The 9,822-nt window shown below is 36.0% G+C and overlaps 1 protein-coding gene across 1 annotated transcript in view; it reads right to left on the bottom strand.

The window, feature by feature from the left end:
- LOC128687131 (uncharacterized) overlaps positions 1-9,822 on the bottom strand; it is a 284,886-nt gene that overhangs the window by 18,875 nt on the left and 256,189 nt on the right. The gene's annotated exons all lie outside the window — the stretch shown is intronic.

The following is a 9,822-nucleotide window of genomic DNA, read 5'->3' as shown; positions in this document are numbered from 1 at the left end:
GTGTACCGTTATCATAGCATGCACTGTTATCATAGCATGTACTGTTATCATAGCATGTACTGTTATCATAGCATGTACTGTTATCATAGCATGTACCGTTATCATATCATGTACTGTTATCATAGCATGTACTGTTATCATAGCATGTACCGTTATCATAGCATGTACTGTTATCATAGCATGTACTGTTATCATAACATGTACTGTTATCATAGCATGTACCGTTATCATAGCATGTACTGTTATCATAGCATGTACTGTTATCATAGCATGTACTGTTATCATAGCATGTACTGTTATCATAGCATGTACAGTTATCATAGCATGTACTGTTATCATAGCGTGTACCGTTATCATAGCATGTACTGTTATCATAGCATTTACCGTTATCATACCATGTACTGTTATCATAGCTTGTACCGTTATCATAGCATGTACTGTTATCATAGCATGTACTGTTATCATAGCATGTACTGTTATCATAGCATGTACTGTTATCATAGCATGTACTGTTATCATAGCATGTACTGTTATTATAGCATGTACTGTTATCATAGCATGTACTGTTATCATAGCATGTACTGTTATCATAGCATGTACTGTTATCATAGCATGTACTGTTATCATAGCATGTACTGTTATTATAGCATGTATTGTTATCATAGCATGTACTGTTATCATAGCATGTACTGTTATCATAGCATGTACAGTTATCATAGCATGTACTGTTATCATAGCATGTACTATTATCATAGCATGTACTGTTATCATAGCGTGTACCGTTATCATAGCATGTACCGTTATCATAGCATGTACTGTTATCATAGCGTGTACCGTTATCATAGCATGTACTATTACCATAGCATGTACTGTTATCATAGCATGTACTGTTATCATAGCATGTACTGTTATCATAGCATATACCGTTATCATAGCATGTACTGTTATCATAGCATGTACTGTTATCATAGCATGTACTGTTATCATAGCATGTACTGTTATCATAGCATGTACTGTTATTATAGCATGTACTGTTATCATAGCATGTACTTTTATCATAGCATGTACTGTTATCATAGCATGTACTGTTATCATAGCATGTACTGTTATCATAGCATGTACTGTTATCATAGCACGTATTGTTATCATAGCATGTACTGTTATCATAGCATGTACTGCTATCATAGCATGTGCAGTTATCATAGCATGTACTGTTATCATAGCATGTACTGTTATCATAGCATGTACTGTTTTCATAGCGTGTACCGTTATCATAGCATGTACCGTTATCACAGCATGTACTGTTATCACAGCGTGTACCGTTATCATAGCATGTACTGTTATCATAGCAAGTACTGTTATCATAGCATGTACTGTTATCATAGCATGTACTGTTGTCATAGCATGTACCGTTATCATAGCATGTACTGTTATCAAAGCATGTACTGTTATCATAGCATGTACTGTTATCATAGCATGTACTGTTATCATAGCATGTACCGTTATCATAGCATGTACTGTTATCATAGCATGTACTGTTGTCATAGCATGTACCGTTATCATAGCATGTACTGTTATCATAGCATGTACTGTTATCATAGCATGTACTGTTATCATAGCATGTACTGTTATCACAGCATGTACTGTTATCATAGCATGTACTGTTATCATAGCATGTACCGTTATCATAGCATGTAATGTTATCATAGCATGTGCTGTTATCATAGCATGCACTGTTATCATAGCATGTACTGTTATCATAGCATGTACTGTTATCATAGCATGTACTGTTATCATAGCATGTACTGTTATCATAGCATGTACTGTTATCATAGCATGTACCGTTATGATAGCATGTACTGTTATCATAGCATGTACTGTTATCATAGCATGTACTGTTATCATAGCATGTACCGTTATGATAGCATGTACTGTTATAATAGCATGTACTGTTATCATAGCATGTGCTGTTATCATAGCATGTACTGTTATGATAGCATGTGCTGTTATCATAGCATGTGCTGTTATCATAGCATGTGCTGTTATCATAGCATGTGCTGTTATCATAGCATGTACTGTTATCATAGCATGTACTGTTATCATAGCATGTACTGTTATCATAGCATGTACTGTTATCATAGCATGCACTGTTATCATAGCATGTACTGTTATCATAGCATGTACTGCTATCATAGCATGCACTGTTATCACAGCATGTACTGTTATCAAAGCATGCTCTGTTATCATAGCATGTACTGTTATCACAGCATGCACTGTTATCATAGCATGTACTGTTATCATAACATGTACTGTTATCATAGCATGTACTGTTATCATAGCATGTACTGTTATCATAGCATGCACTGTTATCATAGCGAGTACTGTTATCATAGCATGTACTGTTATCATAGCATGTGCTGTTATCATAGCATGTACTGTTATCATAGCATGTACTGTTATCATAGCATGTACTGTTATCATAGCATGTACTGTTATCATAGCATGTACTGTTATAGCATGCACTGTTATCATAGCATGTACTGTTATCATAGCATGTACTGTTATCATAGCATGTACTGTTATCATAGCATGTCCTGTTATCATAGCATGTACTGTCATCATAGCATGTACTGTTATCATAGCATGTACTGTTATCATAGCATGTACTGTTATCATAGCATGTACTGTTATCATAACATGTACTGTTATCATAGCATGTACTGTTATCACAGCATGTACTGTTATCATAGCATGTACTGTTATCATAGCATGCACTGTTATAACATGCACTGTTATCATAGCATGTACTGTTATCATAGCATGTACTGTTATCATAACATGTACTGTTATCATAGTATGTACTGTTATCATAGCATGTACTGTTATCATAGCATGTACTGTTATCATAGCATGTACTGTTATCATAGCATGTACTGTTATCATAGCATGTACTGTTATCATAGCATGTACTGTTATTATAGCATGTACTGTTATCATAGCATGTACTGTTATCATAGCATGTACTGTTATCATAGCATGTACTGTTATCATAGCATGCACTGTTATAACATGCACTGTTATCATAGCATGTACTGTTATCATAGCATGTACTGTTATCATAACATGTACTGTTATCATAGTATGTACTGTTATCATAGCATGTACTGTTATCATAGCATGTACTGTTATCATAGCATGTACTGTTATCATAGCATGTACCGTTATCATAGCATGTACCGTTATCATAGCATGTGCTGTTTTCATAGCATGCACTGTTATCATAGCATGTACTGTTATCATAGCATGTACTGTTATTATAGCATGTACTGTTATCATAGCATGTACTGTTATCATAGCATGTACTGTTATCATAGCATGTACCGTTATGATAGCATGTACTGTTATCATAGCATGTACTGTTATCATAGCATGTACTGTTATCATAGCATGTACCGTTATGATAGCATGTACTGTTATGATAGCATGTACTGTTATCATAGCATGTGCTGTTATCATAGCATGTACTGTTATGATAGCATGTGCTGTTATCATAGCATGTGCTGTTATCATAGCATGTACTGTTATCATAGCATGTACTGTTATCATAGCATGTACTGTTATCATAGCATGTACTGTTATCATAGCATGCACTGTTATCATAGCATGTACTGTTATCATAGCATGTACTGTTATCATAGCATGTACTGTTATCATAGCATGTACTGTTATCATAGCATGCACTGTTATCATAGCATGTACTGTTATCAAAGCATGCTCTGTTATCACAGCATGTACTGTTATCACAGCATGCACTGTTATCATAGCATGTACTGTTATCATAACATGCACTGTTATCATAGCATGTACTGTTATCATAGCATGTACTGTTATCATAGCATGCACTGTTATCATAGCATGTACTGTTATCATAGCATGTACTGTTATCATAGCATGTGCTGTTATCATAGCATGTACTGTTATCATAGCATGTACTGTTATCATAGCATGAACTGTTATCATAGCATGTACTGTTATCATAGCATGTACTGTTATAGCATGTACTGTTATCATAGCATGTACTGTTATCATAGCATGTACTGTTATCATAGCATGTACTGTTATCATAGCATGCACTGTTATCATAGCATGTACTGTTATCATAGCATGTACTGTTATCACAGCATGTACTGTTATCATAGCATGTACTGTTATCATAGCATGCACTGTTATCATAGCATGTACTGTTATCATAGAATGCACTGTTATCGTAGCATGCACTGTTATCACAGCATGCACTGTTATCATAGCATGTACTGTTATCATAGCATGTACTGTTATCATAGCATGTACTGTTATCATAGCATGTACTGTTATCATAGCATGCACTGTTATCATAGCACGTACTGTTATCATAGCATGTACTGTTATCATAGCATGTGCTGTTATCATAGCATGTACTGTTATCATAGCATGTACTGTTATCATAGCATGTACTGTTATCATAGCATGTACTGTTATCATAGCATGTACTGTTATCATAGCATGTACTGTTATCATAGCATGCACTGTTATAGCATGTACTGTTATCATAGCATGTACTGTTATCATAGCATGTACTGTTATCCTAGCATGTACTGTTATCATAGCATGCACTGTTATCATAGCATGTGCTGTTATCATAGCATGTACTGTTATCATAGCATGTACTGTTATCATAGCATGTACTGTTATCATAGCATGTACTGTTATCATAGCATGTACTGTTATCATAGCATGCACTGTTATAATAGCATGTACTGTTATCATAGCATGTACTGTTATCATAGCATGTACTGTTATCATAGCATGTACTGTTATCATAGCATGTACTGTTATCATAGCATGTACTGTTATCATAGCATGTACTGTTATCATAGCATGTACTGTTATCATAGCATATACTGTTATCATAACATGTACTGTTATCATAGCATGTACTGTTATCATAGCATGTACTGTTATCATAGCATGTACTGTTATCATAGCATGCACTGTTATCATAACATGCACTGTTATCATAGCATGTACGGTTATCATAGCATGTACTGTTATCATAACATGCACTGTTATCATAGCATGTACTGTTATCATAGCATGTACTGTTATCATAGCATGTACTGTTATCATAGCATGTACTGTTATCATAGCATGTACTGTTATCATAGCATGTACCGTTATCATAGCATGTACTGTTATTATAGCATGTGCTGTTATCATAGCATGTACTGTTATCATAGCATGTACTGTTATCATAGCATGTACTGTTATCATAGCATGTACTGTTATCACAGCATGTACTGTTATCATAGCATGTACTGTTATCATAGCATGTACTGTTATCATAGCATGTACTGTTATCATAGCATGTACTGTTATCATAGCATGTACTGTTATCATAGCATGTACTGTTATCATAGCATGTACTGTTATCATAGCATGCACTGTTATCATAGCATGTACTGTTATCATAGCATGTACTGTTATCATAGCATGTATTGTTATCATAGCATGCACTGTTATCATAGCATGTACTGTTATCATAGCATGTACTGTTATCATAGCATGTACTGTTATCATAGCATGTACTGTTATCATAGCATGTACTGTTATCATAGCATGTACTGTTATCATAGCATGCACTGTTATCATAGCATGTACTGTTATCATAGCATGTACTGTTATCATAGCATGTAGTGTTATCATAGCATGTACTGTTATCATAGCATGCACTGTTATCATAACATGTACTGTTATCATAGCATGTACTGTTATCATAGCATGTTCTGTTATCATAGCATGTACTGTTATCATAGCATGTACTGTTATCATAGCATGTACTGTTATCATAGCATGCACTGTTATCATAGCATGTACTGTTATCAAAGCATGCTCTGTTATCATAGCATGTACTGTTATCACAGCATGCACTGTTATCATAGCATGTACTGTTATCATAACATGCACTGTTATCATAGCATGTACTGTTATCATAGCATGTACTGTTATCATAGCATGCACTGTTATCATAGCATGTACTGTTATCATAGCATGTACTGTTATCATAGCATGTGCTGTTATCATAGCATGTACTGTTATCATAGCATGTACTGTTATCATAGCATGTACTGTTATCATAGGATGTACTGTTATCATAGCATGTACTGTTATAGCATGTACTGTTATCATAGCATGTACTGTTATCATAGCATGTACTGTTATCATAGCATGTACTGTTATCATAGCATGCACTGTTATCATAGCATGTACTGTTATCATAGCATGTACTGTTATCACAGCATGTACTGTTATCATAGCATGTACTGTTATCATAGCATGCACTGTTATCATAGCATGTACTGTTATCATAGAATGCACTGTTATCGTAGCATGCACTGTTATCACAGCATGCACTGTTATCATAGCATGTACTGTTATCATAGCATGTACTGTTATCATAGCATGTACTGTTATCATAGCATGTACTGTTATCATAGCATGCACTGTTATCATAGCACGTACTGTTATCATAGCATGTACTGTTATCATAGCATGTGCTGTTATCATAGCATGTACTGTTATCATAGCATGTACTGTTATCATAGCATGTACTGTTATCATAGCATGTACTGTTATCATAGCATGTACTGTTATCATAGCATGTACTGTTATCATAGCATGCACTGTTATAGCATGTACTGTTATCATAGCATGTACTGTTATCATAGCATGTACTGTTATCCTAGCATGTACTGTTATCATAGCATGCACTGTTATCATAGCATGTGCTGTTATCATAGCATGTACTGTTATCATAGCATGTACTGTTATCATAGCATGTACTGTTATCATAGCATGTACTGTTATCATAGCATGTACTGTTATCATAGCATGCACTGTTATAATAGCATGTACTGTTATCATAGCATGTACTGTTATCATAGCATGTACTGTTATCATAGCATGTACTGTTATCATAGCATGTACTGTTATCATAGCATGTACTGTTATCATAGCATGTACTGTTATCATAGCATGTACTGTTATCATAGCATATACTGTTATCATAACATGTACTGTTATCATAGCATGTACTGTTATCATAGCATGTACTGTTATCATAGCATGTACTGTTATCATAGCATGCACTGTTATCATAACATGCACTGTTATCATAGCATGTACGGTTATCATAGCATGTACTGTTATCATAACATGCACTGTTATCATAGTATGTACTGTTATCATAGCATGTACTGTTATCATAGCATGTACTGTTATCATAGCATGTACTGTTATCATAGCATGTACTGTTATCATAGCATGTACCGTTATCATAGCATGTACTGTTATCATAGCATGTGCTGTTATCATAGCATGTACTGTTATCATAGCATGTACTGTTATCATAGCATGTACTGTTATCATAGCATGTACTGTTATCACAGCATGTACTGTTATCATAGCATGTACTGTTATCATAGCATGTACTGTTATCATAGCATGTACTGTTATCATAGCATGTACTGTTATCATAGCATGTACTGTTATCATAGCATGTACTGTTATCATAGCATGTACTGTTATCATAGCATGTATTGTTATCATAGCATGCACTGTTATCATAGCATGTACTGTTATCATAGCATGTACTGTTATCATAGCATGTACTGTTATCATAGCATGTACTGTTATCATAGCATGTACTGTTATCATAGCATGTACTGTTATCATAGCATGCACTGTTATCATAGCATGTACTGTTATCATAGCATGTACTGTTATCATAGCATGTAGTGTTATCATAGCATGTACTGTTATCATAGCATGCACTGTTATCATAACATGTACTGTTATCATAGCATGTACTGTTATCATAGCATGTTCTGTTATCATAGCATGTACTGTTATCATAGCATGTACTGTTATCATAGCATGTACTGTTATCATAGCATGTACTGTTATCATAGCATGCACTATCATAGCATGCACTGTTATCATAGCATGTACTGTTATCATAGCATGTACTGTTATCATAGCATGTACTGTTATCATAGCATGTACTGTTATCATAGCATGCACTGTTATCATAGCATGTACTGTTATCATAGCATGTACTGTTATCATAGCATGTACTGTTATCATAGCATGTACTGTTATCATAGCATGCACTGTTATCATAGCATGTACTGTTACCATAGCATGTACTGTTATCATAGCATGTACTGTTATCATAGCATGCACTGTTATCATAGCATGTATTGTTACCATAGCATGTACTGTTATCATAGCATGTACTGTTATCATAGCATGTACTGTTATCATAGCATGCACTGTTATCATAGCATGTACTGTTATCATAGCATATACTGTTATCATAGCATGTACTGTTATCATAGCATGTACTGTTATCATAGCATGCACTGTTATCATAGCATGTACAGTTATCATAGCATGAATTATCATAGCATGTACTGTTATCATAGCATGCACTGTTATCATAGCATGCACTGTTATCATAGCATGTACTGTTATCATAGCATGTACAGTTATCATAGCATGTACAATGCTATGATAACGTAAGTCAGTCTGTTTTAAACCCTTATTTTATGTTCTTGAAAAAGTTGTTCAGTGTATTCATTCCAGCTCTCCTGTATGTACGTGTGTGTGTGTGTGTGTGTGTGTGTGTGTGTGTGTGTGTGTGTGTGTGTGTGTGTGTGTGTGTGTGTGTGTGTGTGTGTGTGTGTGTGTGTGTGTGTGTGTGTGCTCACCTAATTGTACTCACCCCTAATTGTGGTTGCAGGGGTCGAGACTCAGCTCCTGACCCCGTCTCTTCACTGATCGCTACTAGGTCCTCTCCCTCTCTGCTTCCTGAGCTTTGTCATACCTCTTCTTAAAACTATGTATGGTTCCTGCCTCCACTACTTCACTTGCTAGGCTATTCCACTTCCTGACGACTCTATGACTGAAGAAATACTTCCTAACGTCCCTGTGACTCGTCTGAGTCTTCCGCTTCCAGTTGTGACCCCTTGCTTCTGTGTCCCCTCTCTGGAACATCCTATCTCTGTCCACCTTGTCTATTCCTCGCAGTATCTTGTATGTCGTTATCATGTCTCCCCTGACCCTTCTGTCCTCCAGTGTCGTCAGTCCGATTTCCCTCAACCTTTCATCGTACGACATTCCCCTGAGCTCTGGGACTAGCCTTGTTGCAAACCTTTGTACTTTCTCTAACTTCTTGACGTGCTTGACCAGGTGTGGGTTCCAGACTGGTGCTGCATACTCCAGTATGGGCCTAACATACACAGTGTACAGTGTCTTGAACGATTCCTTATTAAGGTATCGGAACGCTATTCTCAGGTTTGCCAGGCGCCCATATGCTGCAGCAGTTATTTGGTTGATGTGTGCCTCCGGTGATGTGCTCGGTGTTATGGTCACCCCAAGGTCTTTCTCCCTGAGTGAGGTCTGTAGTCTTTGTCCACCGACACGCACCCATACACACACACACACACACACACACACACACACACACACATACACACATACACACACCTGTGTGTGTGTGTGTGTGTGTGTGTGTGTGTGCATGAAAAATGTACATATTTGCGTTGATGACTTATGATAGATAACGGAAGTGGACTGCACTTTCCTTCTTTATGCTGAACTTGAATACCTTCCATTTCCCCCCATGATGCTGTATGACCCCTACGGGTTTAGTGCTTTTCCATGAATTATAGTGACTGTTGGTGCAGTGATATGTAAAAGAAATACAGGAACTATATTTGTTGA

The sequence above is a fragment of the Cherax quadricarinatus genome, chromosome 40 (genome assembly GCF_038502225.1).
Source record: "Cherax quadricarinatus isolate ZL_2023a chromosome 40, ASM3850222v1, whole genome shotgun sequence".
NCBI lineage: Eukaryota > Metazoa > Arthropoda > Malacostraca > Decapoda > Parastacidae > Cherax > Cherax quadricarinatus.
The sequence above is the reverse complement of the archived record's forward strand: the minus strand, read 5'-3'. Positions and strand labels throughout refer to the sequence as shown.